This window comes from Temnothorax americanus, unplaced genomic scaffold (genome assembly GCF_048541705.1).
Source record: "Temnothorax americanus isolate GAGA-0224 unplaced genomic scaffold, ASM4854170v1 Scaffold174, whole genome shotgun sequence".
NCBI lineage: Eukaryota > Metazoa > Arthropoda > Insecta > Hymenoptera > Formicidae > Temnothorax > Temnothorax americanus.
This window is the reverse complement of record NW_027509312.1, coordinates 59887-73032: the sequence shown is the minus strand read 5'-3', so window position 1 is coordinate 73032 and position 13146 is coordinate 59887. Positions and strand designations below refer to the sequence as shown.

The window sequence follows — 13146 nt, the reverse complement described above, 5'->3', positions numbered from 1 at the left end:
TCTCTCTTTCTCTCTTTAATATAATATAACATTTTACTTATACAGATTATTAATATATTAGACTATTAATAAAGAATGTATTACATTTCAGACATATTATCGGATTTTATAAATTGGGAACAAATAAAACAGTTATCGCAGAAACAGCAGGACGCAGTAAGAAGACAGTATCATTGTGGATTCGGAAATATGAAGAAGCAGACTCTAATGCTATAAAAGATCATAGGAAAAATAAATGCAAGGCCAAAAAAAAACTACAGCTCATCAAGATGAAGAAATCATCCAGTTGGTTGACAAAAATTCCTTCAATCCTGCTGCAACAGTTTTATAAAACGATAAATATCCAATCTCGGAAAGAACAGTAAGACGTCGCTTGAAAGCAGCTAAAGTTCGTTCGCATATACCAGCGAAAAAAATTGCACTCACAGAAAATCATCGAAATCGAAGAGTGCAATTTTCTAATCGGTACTTAAATACTCCACAAGAAGAATGGAAATATGGATGGATGAAAAAGTATTTTCTTCGAGTGAAGATGGAAGATACAGAGTGTGGCGACCGGACAGAGAACGCCTGAATCCAAAATACGTGCTCCCCTGTCAAAATAGTGGAAGAATTACATTAGGATTTTGGGGGAGCATGACATCCTTAGGATTAATGGATATTGTAGAAATTACACCACACATGAATGCAGAAGAATATGTGGGAATTTTGGAGGAAGTCCTGAAACCTTCTGCCAGACGAATATTTCCTGAAGAACAATACTCGATAATTAAGATCGTGCAAGACAATAGTGCTGTGCACACTTCAAGAAAGGTCCGAAGATGGTTTGAAGCGAATCCCGATTTTTAACTAATACCATGGCCTGCAAAATCACCCGATCTAAATCCAATCGAGAACGTTTGAGGCAGAATGCAAACATCATGGATAGCTGGTGAATTGAGAACTAAAGAAGCATTAGGAAATCATGTATATAATTAAATAACAAACTACAATTTACTTACTAGGATTATTATGCTGCTTATACCATAGATTATTAGTCTCTTTTATCAACATATTAATTGCTCCGATATTTTGCCCTCCCTGATCGCATACGGTTGCCACAGGTTTGAAGCCACATTTTATAATTACTGTTAACCATTGCTTTATACATCTTATTAGTTGAGCAGTACGAGTTGCACTATTACAAAAGCCATAGCCAATAGGCATATGATTACCAGATGCAAGACATCGAATGTAAAACATGATTGCATGGTCAGCAAATTTTCTCGTTCTTCGCATCCCCCAATCTTCGATTCCAACTATTTTATCTTTACTTCTGTCATAATGTAGGGCAGGTTGCAATGACATTTCATCCCAAATTAATACTACGTGTAAATCTTTGGGATCTATTTCTGTTGCGACTAATTTCAAATATTTGAACATGATATTATTGCACCCAATGTCTAAAGGAATAGTTTGCAATTGTTTATTCAAGGTAGTTATTGAAGGACACAATAGATATTTGAAGAGAAATTTGTATGATAAGCGGGATCTACGGCAAATTCCTATGCAAAATATCTTTTCTTCAACCATAAAACGTCTGGCCTGTTAATAAATTTAAAAAATACATATTTTTAAAAAATTATATCAACATATGTTCGGAAAAGGCGGCGTGGCCGCGAGGGATCACACCGAGAATCGCTCGCGCCAATTGCGAGCGCGCTCTCGCCTGCGTGACGCGTCGCGCTGACGGGCTCCGCTCCGCAGATCGCGCGGCTTAAAGGTCGGCTAGCAACCGCGCGAAGCAAACGGATGGAGCGGTCGAATACAAACAAACAACTTGTCTTCCGACTTTCTAGAAGATTCGCCACCGCCTTTGTCTTAGACAGAATTGTTGTCGATCACGGGCGAAATCTTCTGGAAAGTCGGAGACTATAAATAACGCACGCACGGCCGGGCCCGCACGCATATCGCACGTAGCCTTCGCTGTGTAATTGTATCACGCTTTAACTCCGATTTTCGCGGAACGTCGAACTCGCGCACTTCTGCTTTGTACACTGCACTTGTGAAAAATACACGTCCTTCCTTGCAATTGCTTTCTAACTCGCTTTCGTGCTTCTTCCTGCTTTTCCCAAACGACAAAATTCGGCAAGTGCTAATTTCACACATTTCTGGTCCTTCGAGCCGGATTCGCGTCGTGATAACCGGCTTCAATCCGCGATCCAGCCCTCGGCGTGGCTTCCATCGCGTCGTGAGTGATCTTGAAAGGGAAAGATGGAACGATTAATTAACTCCCAACGAGACATCTACGGGCGCATCGCCCGCACAGTAGAAAATCTTCGCAAAACCGGCGCCGCCAAAATCTCGCTTCCCCTCGTTCGCTCCACGCTGTCGGTCCTCGAGGGCAAGTGGGCCAAATTCCAAGCGCAGCATGACCGCCTGCAAGCAGAGTTTGGTGAGGAGTTCGATAGGAGCAAGTACAATACGGAGGACTTTCTGAATACCGTCGAAACGGCCTACATTCAACAGAGAACCAAGCTTCTGGAGTACGAGGAAAAGCTCGAGGAACCGAAGGATCTCGATGACTCGAAGAGCAGGGCAGGGCATGCGACCTCTCGCAACGTATTTCCCCGAATCCAGATGCCGGAGTTCTCAGGAAAATTCGAAGATTGGCCTGCCTTCCGAGATTTGTTCTCCTCCATCGTAGTGACTGACGACGCCCTGTCAAAGGTCGAAAAATTTCACTATCTAAAGACAAGCGTGAAAGGGGACGCTGAGCAACTAATAAAAAGTTTACCGTCCACGGAGGAGAACTTCGAGCGCGCCTGGTCGATCCTCAATGACCACTTCGAAAATAAGAGACTGCTGGTGAGAGCTTACCTTGCAGCATTTACTTCACTTCCGAAAATGAAGGGTGAGTCCGTCGCCGATCTCCGACGCATCTTCCACGGAGTGGTCTCCACCATCGGCGCATTGGAGGGCATAGGGCGACCGATCGCAGATGGCACGGACCTCTTTGTGCACATGGTCGTGGAACTCCTTGACGCCAAAACCCGCCGAGAATGGGAGAGCTCGCTCGGGAAAACCGTCGTGCCACCGTCTTACGAGGAGCTTCGCGACTTCTTGCAGGAGCAGCTGATGACGCAGGAGGTGCTCCGGGTGGCCAAGGGCGAGACATCCTCGGGAAAGCCTGGTGAGAAGACGAGCCGTTCAACTCGGGCCAACCACGTCAAGGCTCAGGGGACGGACGCCGGCCGCAGCTGCCCACTCTGTAAGAAAGAGCATTTCTTAGCCTTCTGCGAACAGTACAAGCGAAAGACAGCCCAGGAGCGACGAGAGGTAGCCACTACGCATCAACGCTGCTTGAACTGTTTGGGTCGACATCTGATCGGTGAGTGCTCGTCCACCAAGACTTGCTATAAGTGTTCGGGTCGGCATCACCTCTTCTTCTCAATGCAGCCGTAGTACTCACGCCGTGTGATGTGCATCGTTTGACATAACTTATATAACTCACTGTACTTACTTTCGCAATCAGCTGACTTTAGCACGTGTCGCACGGATACCCGAGAGGGATCGACACTTCGATCGACTAAGTTCGCGCTGTTTCGTCGACCGTCACCGACGAGGCGGGCGGGATGTTCGGAAAAGGCGGCGTGGCCGCGAGGGATCACACCGAGAATCGCTCGCGCCAATTGCGAGCGCGCTCTCGCCTGCGTGACGCGTCGCGCTGACGGGCTCCGCTCCGCAGATCGCGCGGCTTAAAGGTCGGCTAGCAACCGCGCGAAGCAAACGGATGGAGCGGTCGAATACAAACAAACAACTTGTCCTCCGACTTTCTAGAAGATTCGCCACCGCCTTTGTCTTAGACAGAATTGTTGTCGATCACGGGCGGAATCTTTTGGAAAGTCGGAGACTATAAATAACGCACGCACGGCCGGATCCTCACGCATATCGCACGTAGCCTTTGCTGTGAAATTGTATAACGCTTTAACTCCGATTTTCGCGGAACGTCGAACTCGCGCACTTCTGCTTTGTACACTGCACTTGTGAAAAATATACGTCCTTCCTTGCAATTGCTTTCTAACTCGCTTTCGTGCTTCTTCCTGCCTTTCCCAAACGACAAATTTCGGCAAGTGCTAATTTCGCACAACATAAGATATCAATGAAAAGAATATTACATGTATTTATCACATCTAGATATTCATACATCATTTTGATATGATTTCTCAACTCGGAAACGTAGTTAACTTCAAGCGAAAAAACGTTATTGACGGCTTGTGTAAGTGTGAATTCAAAAAGAATAATCAACTATAATTTTTAATTTCTTGGGGCTTAGGTTCGGTTTGACCATCTCCGATTAACGCAATCTTCCAATTAAGTACGACATATCCAATGAACTGTACAATCGTATTTGTCCTTAAGCAGTGCAATTGATCAGTTCCACTGGATTTGTTACTTAATCGGAGGCTCGCGTTAATCGGAGAAACCGGCCCTTAGAATTTAAAACATCTATTGTACACCGGAACTAACAATGATAGCTATTACATATTGTTACGCTCGCCGGGCGTTAGCCACTCTTTCGCTCTAGCACACACTCGCGACGCGCACTCCGGCACTCACTCAATAAATAAGGCTCGTTATTTTATAAAAAGGAACTCGTTTAATGTAGATTTGTTTGTACACGGAGCTCGGGTTAACACGCCCGATCGTGACGGACACCCGAAGCGTAATCTGACAGTCGTAATTATCAATAACACAGCCGTCGCTAAGGACGATTCGCGACTTCTCGCTACGGGGCGACCCGCATGAGCGCACGGAACGGGCGTACAGCACGGGCGTAACAATATTTATGATAATAAAAATATAACATAATGTTAGTAAATATATAAATATACAAAGCATAAAGCGGGACTTACAATAAGAATTTGAGGTGTAAAATTTATACTTTAAGCCTTAAGCTGTAAGAAATTGACAAATCATAGTTAAATATTTTTTTCACATACAACTGTGATTTATCAATTTCTTACAGCTTAAGGCATAAAACGTAATTTTCCACCTTAAATTCTATCATTGTAGACTCCTCCTAATCTACACACACATTTCATATAAATATTCTATAAAGAAATTATGAAAAAGTTATTGAACAATACTTGTATTTATGAAAAAAAATTAGAAAATTATATAGGGACATGATCAAAATTTTATTTAAAAAATGCCGTGATATTTCCCGGATTTTCCTGGTAATTATTGACTACGTTTATACGACGGCTTAAAATACAATTTAATAACTACTGTACATTATTTAATCCAAAAAAATTTTTTTTTTATTTGAATAAATCTTTTAATATATATATTAGAAACTGTAGTTTAAGTATAAAAAAAACTCATATTTACATAATTATAATGATCAAATTCCTGATTGTAATGTAAAAAATTCCATAAAAATTGCAAGTGTTGACAGAGACTAAATACTCTGTTTTATTATAATGACCAGAAATGTTTATACAATAGTAAGATTAGATTTTCGATTAAGATTGGAAATGTACCCGTGGTGCTTTATCATGGTTCCTTATGAGCATATTCATAAAATTCTGCCGTACATGTGCTGTTGTATCTATATTCCCTTTATGATCATTTGTACATAATTGTATTGTTCGTGACCTGTTGTTTTTTTTGCTACGTTAGTAAGTCTCTTTAATCGTCTATAAGCTTTCTTCATTTTTACTATTTTTTCGTATAATTTCTTCGCTGTAGGACTTAATAAATTTTTACGAGTAATTTCTTGAACATTGGGTCTTGCACATAATTTTAATCGTGCATTTTGTTCATTTGATGTCTTTTGAATATTCTCGATATCTTTTTGTTGTTGCCTTAACGCAAACAATGTTGCTTCTTTATACTTTTGCAGTTTAATTTACTGTTCAGCCAATGCTTTTTCATTTTTTTTTGTTGCAACAACATATTGTTTTGTTGTTGCAACGTCTCTTGTTCGTACAACAATGTTTGTTCTTGTCTGTTCAATGTCTGCTCATGTTGTTCTTCATGTTGTTCTATATGTTGTTTTCCATGTTCATTATAATTGACATTAATATTTTCAGATGTATGTTGTGATACTTCTTATATGTGCAATGTCTGCTCATGTTGTTCTTCATGTTGTTCTACATGTTGTTTTCCATGTTCATTATAATCGACATTAATATTTTCAAATACATGTTGTGATACTTCTGATATGTGTTGTGACACAAGCACAGATGAGACTGCAAAGTGCAGTAATATTCTTTTTGTTGGAGAACCGCTGTAATCATCATCACAAAAATGCTTATAGCATATTCTTAATTTTTTAATTTCACTTTCATCTTCTAATTGTTTCATATTCAATTTTTGAAACCATTTTTTGCGACGTTCGACATCCTTTGGGAACGCATGAGAGGGAACGTTTTTTCCCGACCGACATTCCGAGATACAACATCTTCTCACCATATTACCAAATTTATAGCGAGGGTAATTTATAGTGGTAATAATGCGACCTAATAACAGCAAGTAATAATAATATTGTGAAATGTACTAACAGAACGCCAATTGAGATAATAAATCAGTTACCACATTACTCACCAGTTAATTAGCAATTATAGCTTCTTGTTAGTCTGATTGGATCAGGTCGGATATTCAAAGCACGTAATATTGGATAACACTTGATTATTTTAATAATAGTAATGAACAGTAACCTCAACCTGTGTAATGCGTGATCACGCGTAATTAAAAGGTAAATACCGATTGATACCGACAGCCATATTGATTATTAGTTCAGCTCTTGTGGGTGATGTACAGCGAGGGCGCCACAAACGCTGGCTCCTCCAAAACCATGGGAGATTGTAGCCCCTGGACTCATCGTCCGGTTCCTCGACAGCCAGGCTGGCCGGGCCTTGGCTCGTCGACCGGGGGCTCCGTCGACCGGAGGTGGCTCCGTTCCTTGACGGGAACCTTCGTCGGGACGTCTCCTTCTTCGGGTCTTCCGTACTCGGGCTGCAGTGTTCTCGCGCCGCTGGTGACGCCTTGACAGGCCAGCTGATTTTCCGGCTGTGGGCTCCAGCGTGACCCGCCCGTCGACCGTCCGCCCTCGGAAGCCCCTGGTTGCTGGTTGTCCAGCCGTCCTTCGATGCGGCATACGCCGTTACAATTCCGTGACCCTGGGCATCTGCTCCGCACTCCCTCGACCTGTAACGCTCGCAAAAGATCTTAATCCTAACCTAAATGTTCGCTCTCCGCCCGCCTCGGGCGGAAGCACCATCCCTGACGCCTCCCTCGGCCGAGCTCCTATCTGGGGTGAGGGACGTGACATTTGTCACGTCACAATATATACATTATTTTTCTATATGTCAAAATAGTTCACACATACACTTTCCACGCGAAACGAGGTGCCACATGGGTTCATGACGCGCTTTACAAGCTCGTTTAAGTACATGTGTGGGCGGGGGGATTTTTCTCTCCTGCACCCCCTTCCCCGCATGCATGTACTTTATAATTTTGCTTTACAACTTGGCATGTACTTTAAGTTGTAAAGCGAGGTCCACGCTGCTTACCGGCGCAGGTGGGTGCGGGAGGGGGGGGCAAAGCCCCCCCTTGTACCCTCCCGCGCGCGTGCGTGCGTGCGTGCGTGCGTGCGTGCGTGCGTGCGTGCGTGCGTGCGTGCGTGCGTGCGTGCGTGCGTGTGTGGGTGCGTGCGTGTGTGCGTGCGTGCGTGCGTGCGTGCGTGCGTGCGTGCGTGCGTGCGTGCGTGCGTGCGTGCGTGCGTGCGTGCGTGCGTGCGTGCGTGCGTGCGTGCGTGCGTGCGTGCGTGCGTGCGTGCGTGCGTGCGTGCGTGCGTGCGTGCGTGCGTGCGTGCGTGCGTGCGTGCGTGCGTGCGTGCGTGCGTGCGTGCGTGCGTGCGTGCGTGCGTGCGTGCGTGCGTGCGTGCGTGCGTGCGTGCGTGCGTGCGTGCGTGCGTGCGTGCGTGCGTGCGTGCGTGCGTGCGTGCGTGCGTGCGTGCGTGCGTGCGTGCGTGCGTGCGTGCGTGCGTGCGTGCGTGCGTGCGTGCGTGCGTGCGTGCGTGCGTGCGTGCGTGCGTGCGTGCGTGCGTGCGTGCGTGCGTGCGTGCGTGCGTGCGTGCGTGCGTGCGTGCGTGCGTGCGTGCGTGCGTGCGTGCGTGCGTGCGTGCGTGCGTGCGTGCGTGCGTGCGTGCGTGCGTGCGTGCGTGCGTGCGTGCGTGCGTGCGTGCGTGCGTGCGTGCGTGCGTGCGTGCGTGCGTGCGTGCGTGCGTGCGTGCGTGCGTGCGTGCGTGCGTGCGTGCGTGCGTGCGTGCGTGCGTGCGTGCGTGCGTGCGTGCGTGCGTGCGTGCGTGCGTGCGTGCGTGCGTGCGTGCGTGCGTGCGTGCGTGCGTGCGTGCGTGCGTGCGTGCGTGCGTGCGTGCGTGCGTGCGTGCGTGCGTGCGTGCGTGCGTGCGTGCGTGCGTGCGTGCGTGCGTGCGTGCGTGCGTGCGTGCGTGCGTGCGTGCGTGCGTGCGTGCGTGCGTGCGTGCGTGCGTGCGTGTGTGTGTGTGTGCATATAACATCTACTATTTAATATAGTCAGGATAGTTATTGACGATAAGAAAAATATATATAACTTGCGCCCTATTTACCGCGCCGGCTCTTACTGCCTCTTTTCCTTTAATCGATTTAATCACGAGAGCCTTATAATTTTTAATTCTTAAATTGTAGATGTTATGCATACACACACACACACACATACAAACGCGGAAAGGGGGGGTTCAAGGGGGGCCTTTGGTCCCCCCTCCCTCACCCACCTCCGCCGGTAGGCAGCGTGGAACTCGCTTAATAACTTTAAGTACATGCTAAATTGTAAAGCAAAATTATAAAGCACATGCATGGAGGGGTGCAAGGGGGCTTACATGCGTGAGCGCACGTGAGTAGGAGGGCTTTTCTCCCCTGCACCCCCCCATGCATGTACTTTATAATTTCGCTTTACATCTTAGCATATACTTTAAATTCTAAAGCGAGTTCCACGCTGCCTACTGGCGGAGGTGGGTGCGGGAAGAAGGGTCAAAGGCCCCCCTTGCAGCCTTCCGCGCGCGCGCGCGCGCGCGCGCGTGTGTGTGTGTGTGTGTGTGTGTGTGTGTGTGTGTGTATGCATAACATCTACAATTTAATATAGTCAGGATAGTTAAAGAATAAATTCCACGCATTGTACTTAAACGAGCTTGTAAAGCGCGTCATGAACCCATGTGGCACCTCGTTTCGCGTGAAAAGTGTATGCGTGAACTATTTCAACATTATATAATATTAGTTATTTATGCCTTCCAATACTCAAAATAGCCGCTATATTTTCTAAACTTTTTTTTGTTAATAACTTTTTAACGAATAACGAGCGACGGCTAAAATAATATATAATGGAAAATAGAAATACCGAAGATTACGTAGAAGTTTTAAAACAAATAACAAATACTGTCCTTTCATTATTACGCATGTGTCAAAAATGTTTGATTCTTTTGTATTCGTGCGCGTATATTTTGAAAAAGGCTTCCTCTAACTAACAGATTACAACTTACGCAGTGCTAATAATCTACAAAAATTAAATTGTATCGCCTAGGGATTTTTTTTAGTACCAACATTAACCCTTCTTTTTTTTTTTTAGAAAAATGTCGATCGTGTAATCAAATATTTGACATGTGTAGAGTTTAATAGAAAGTTTAAATCAAAATTAATTTATATTATTAAAATATGTATTATTAACATTATTAATTGCATTATTTATTTATTACATTACACTATATTACATTAATAATATTTTTTATTTTATAAATACCTTATTTTTTTTTACGTTTTTTCTCTTCTTATTTTTTTCTTTTTCTCTCTCACTTACTGTTTTAAGGAAATTTTAGTGCAAAATAAATGTTGTTTCTCTCTCTCTCTCTCTTTTTCTCTCTCTCTTTGTTAGTGAAGAAACGTAAATTTATAAATCCGATTCTAACAAATCATGCAAGCACTAAGCAATTAACACACTTATATAATAATATATTATTTTTTCAGTATTATTTATATGTAGGGATGCTCTATAAAAGTAAATTATTATTAATAGAGGAAAGTCCGTTATTATGAGATAGGTTCTTAATATGAGATAACAGGATTTCTTTTAAATTTGTAACAATGCGCGTTTTTCAAGGCATCGTGCCTAACCGCCACCCGCCGGATGCCGCCCGACCGATTATTTAAACGCAAAACGCGGCACCGGTGCCTTCCCCGCACGGCGCTGACAAGCGCCGAAGGAAGCCGATCCCCGCCAAAGACGAGCGCGCGGGACCGCACCGATCCCACTACCGCGCGACTCGCCTGACGCCTCCCTCCCACCGAACCCGCCGCGCCGAGTGATATATAAGCCGGCGAGAGACAGGAAGAGTTTTGCATAGTTGTTTGCATTTTCTGGATTTGCTCCGAGTTTTGTGTGAGAACTGTGCCGACAAGGACCGACTCCGAGGCTGCTGAGAGGACGGGAGACAGGGTGGCACGGTGTCCCCTGAAAAGGCTGCGTCTGGACACCCCTCCAACTCGGAGGGTAGGACTATAACGCCGAAGCAAGCGCTTAAAAGACAAACTGACGTTGAGCTAGATAAAACTAGCTCTGATAAACTTCCCCGCATAGACACAAATACACAAGGTAAATTCAACACTTTTAACCGCTTTCAATGCCTTGCCGATTCGGATAATGTACATGAGAGAGATGAGGAGGAAATCGTTCAGCCTAAAAATAGCAAAAAGAACTTTAAAAAGCATGTGAGTAAAGATATCAACTCAATTAATCGCGATGCGGCGTTGATAGCAAATGCAGACAGCCGTAACCTGAGCAGAAAACCGCCTCCTATTTATCTTGCATCTAAAATTATCAACTACGCTGAATTCTCTGATCTACTCAAACAAAGCGTGGGAGAGAATTTTTACCTCAAGTTTCTTGGAAATCAAATCAAGATTCAATTCTTTAATTTAGAAGATTATACTGGTTTTAAAAAATTCGCGATTGAACAACAGTACGCCTTTCACACTTACTCCTTACCTGAGGACAAATCGTTAACAGTCACATTAAAAGGTCTATCAAATATACAAAACTTAAAAATTTCGAATGAACTGGAGAAGCTTGGTATTAAAATAAATACATGTTCTCAAATTAATGACAAAAATAGCTTCTATGCTACGTACAAGAAAGTTTATTTCTTTATTTAAATATTAAATTTGCATAGCGAACACTGCGATACGGCCTTCGCGCATACGTTCGCGCTACTGACTTTATGCGGATTTGAACTTTTCGCTTTATCGGAGGACGAAGGGGAGAGTTTCCATTCTTCTAGAGCGCGAATTCGATTCTCGAGAAATTTATTAAACGCTTGGTAAGAGGGAGGATTCCGGTCCTCGCTAAACTTGAGATTCCATGCCTTTTTGTAACCGCGTCGAGTTTCTGCGTCCCGAGACTCACTAACATGTCGCTCCAAAGATCCTCCAGAGTACGATTTAATTTGTTAAGAGCCGCGACAGCGGTGTGAATGCGGTCAGAGAGGGACTGTAGCTCGATCGCGGATTCTTTTGCGACTGCGGGCAAATTGAACAACGCAGTCATATGCACGTTTATCAGGCGGCGTTTGTTCTCAAAACGCGTGTTTAGAGTGTCCCACGCGATATCGAAATTATCGGCGGTGACTCATATGTCTTTTACGCAATCAAGAGCGCGGTCTGTTAGACATGAAATTAAGTAATGCATTTGCGTAAAATTCGACAAATCTTTATTATGTAGAATAAGAGACGTGAATCGATCGCGGAAACTCTCCCATTCCTCATACTTCCCGTCGAACGGAGGAAGTTTCATCGGCGGTAAATGCGAGATCGAATAGGCGGACGAAAATCCCGGGGACTGCTGTCCGAAACTGAACGATTGATTCGGGGGGTACGTACGGCTCCAGTTCTTCAAGGCACTCGGATATGTGATCGGATGCGGTTTGATACATCTCCTGGGTGGCTTCGAACCTCAGGCTCTGGAAGTAGTCGTAACCGGGGCGCTCTGCGACGGGGACAGCAGCCAGGAGAGCACGATGTCCACCCTTCGCCTCTTCCCAGTCCTCCTTCAACGTCTGGATTCGATTGCGGATTTTCGCCGCAGTCAGATTCTTTCTGCCCAGCTTTTTGAAGTTGTCTAATGCGCGTTCGATGACTCGGAACCGCATAGACTGACCTTCTAACAGCGTCTCCATGACTCAGAAATGATTCCTCGTAGCCGAATAAAGGGCTTCGATCCGGCTCGAAGGACCAGAATGTTTCGTGCTCGGCCAAGGGAGCCTTGGGACACGAATGTTTGCCGGATTCCGCCCTGACAAGGGCGCGAAGCGTATAGCTGATCGGCGAGGAATTTTCAAATCAATACCGCTGTTTCTTTGCTAATTTCTTTAATTACAGCACAAATAAGCACAGTCGGTCTTTACAGAGATAGTGAGCGATGCGTGATTTCACTAAGCGGCGTATCACGTGCGATGCTTTAACGTTACGCTGGGGTACGGCTCCGAGAGCGACGAGTCCCGCTCAGAAATTAAGTTTTCGTGCATCGAGTCGGTGAGGAGAAGCGCGTTTTCGCTCACTGAGGTCGTCCACTTCCCCGTTGAAGACGGCTGGTGGAGCATATGACCTCCGTTTCGCGCGGCACTCGATCGAGGATGCGGATCGTGGCGACCGGATTTAGACTTTACGGCGCGAGAGCGATTTCTATTCTGCCTGCCGGCGGATGGTCGTGTTCCGGCATGAGGGTGGCTCAGCGGGGGAGCCGGGTGCGTTACAGGGAGGACGAATCATATCGATCCGTGATCGAACTATTGTACGAAAGCGCGTAAACGCGTGCGCATGACTCGTATGAGTTCGCACAAATTGAACGGGAGCGAAGGATTATTGGGCGACGCTCCATGGCAAGGCCGTGTGCGATACTTCGGTAATGGCCCTTTCTTTTCGCCTCACTTCGCGATCAGGGCCGCTGGCAAAGATACGGTGCCCAACAATTCCTCTCTCGCAACAGATTCGGGTTCTATCCTCAACAGTAAGCTATCCATATTCTTGTCGACAGTTTCTCATTCGCTGAATTTATATAATATGTTATGTTTAAAAT

General features: G+C 45.3%; 1 pseudogene; it reads right to left on the bottom strand.

Moving 5' to 3' along the window:
- Nucleotides 1-993: 993 nt before the first annotated feature.
- LOC143896029 (uncharacterized) lies at nucleotides 994-12247 on the bottom strand (annotated as a pseudogene).
- Between the last annotated feature and the right edge of the window lie 899 nt (nucleotides 12248-13146).